Genomic DNA, 1,727 nt, shown 5'->3' on the forward strand with positions numbered 1-1,727 from the left:
CAGATCTAGAGAAAGAGGGCTTAGACATTGTATAAATGAATCTAATTCTAAGTGACTTTAATAACTAAATGTGTTATTTTAAGATTTTTTTAAAAAAAAATTGTGACAGCCAATGGCCATATACAATAAACTGCTTCTATGTTCTAGGGAGAGAAGTGGGTTTTTCCTTTTTGAGTTTCCCTGTGCTCAGATGTCCTGGTGGGCAGCCAGGCTGGGGACAGTGGCAGAGTAGAGGCCAGGAGGGCGATAGAGCTGGCTGGCACTCCTCTTAGGCAATCGCTTAGGGCCACCGAGTGGACGAGCTGCCACTCTGTTGGCTGATTCTCTTATGGTCTGGCTGCCAGCTGACAGACTGGAAGTCTAACTCAAGCCAGATGGGGGCAGCAGAGAGTAAATTCCAGCTGAAATAGGAATGGAGACGAAAAGGGCTTGGGGGTGGGCAATTCCTCACCGCCTTCTACTAAGACCACAATGAGCAAAGCCAATCCCTCAGGAATAAGTAGATTCCTATGAAATGTGGCGTTGAAGGATACTGTTATACATACCAGGACCACCTAAAATACAAAAAGGTAGCCTCTACTGGTTTGGTGTAATGGTTAAGTGCGTGGACTCTAATCTGGGAGAACCGGGTTTGATTCCCCACTCCTCCACTTGCAGCTGCTGGATGACCTTGGGCAAGCCATAGTTCTGTCACAGCTGTTCTCTCAAGGACAGTTCTCAAAGAGCTCTCTCAGCCTCACCTACCTCACAGGGTGTCTGTTGTGGGGAGGGGAAGGGAAAGGAGTTTGTAAGCTGCTCTGAGACTCAGAGTGAAGGGCGGGGTATAAATCCAATCTCCTCCTCCTATAGACCAAATCAAGCATGAAGCCTCCCTAGAAGCTAGCATGACTTAAGCTGAGGGTATCGTACTTTGGCCACATTGTGAGCAGACAAGAGGCACTGGAAAACAAAGTCATGCTAGGAAGAGAGGAAGGGAGCAGGAGGAGAGAAAGACCCAACATGAGATGGATTGATTTCATCGAGGAAGCCACGGCCCTCAGTTTGTAAGAACTGAGAATGGCTTTTAACTGTAGGACATTTTGGAGGGCATCCGTTTATAGGGTCCATCAGAAGTCAGAAGCTACTTCACAGCCCTTTAACACAGAGGGTGCGTTCAGACGGGGCGTTTCAGCCGGCATAAACTGTACCGGTTGGAACCGGTGCAGTTTATGCCGGCTGAAACGCGATCACACTCACCTCCATTCTCATTCTCCATTCTCCAAAATACAGAAAGTGCAGATAATCAAATGCCGAGCTAAAACAGCGTGGGGGAGCTGATCCCTAGCCGGCTAAGCAAGGATCTCGGCGTGGGCGAAGGAAGGGGAAATCAACAGGAGTAAAGAAAGACTCATCCAAGACGGAGTTTAAAAACGTGGCCACAGAAAACGGAGAGTTAAGGAAGCCTTACCCAAGACGATTACAGAGAACGGAGTGGGGGAGATTGGCTTTCAAGTGGAGGAGTGTGGAGTAGCCGAGAGGTATCGGGATCGGAAATCAATTGGGAAGGTCTGGGAGGATTGCGAGAGAGCTGACAGCTAATATCGAAGAGAAGGAAGTGACTTTTCCTCCTCCTGCCCTTTTAAAAAAAAACTCAGTTTGAGCGTGCGCATAGGCAGCCATCCACAGAATGGCGATCTTTGCGCATGCTCCAAACACCCCGTATTACATTTAAACTTTAAATAAGGACT

Source organism: Gekko japonicus, unplaced genomic scaffold (genome assembly GCF_001447785.1).
Source record: "Gekko japonicus isolate JY-2015 unplaced genomic scaffold, Gekko_japonicus_V1.1 scaffold2838, whole genome shotgun sequence".
Classification (NCBI taxonomy): Eukaryota; Metazoa; Chordata; class Lepidosauria; order Squamata; family Gekkonidae; genus Gekko; species Gekko japonicus.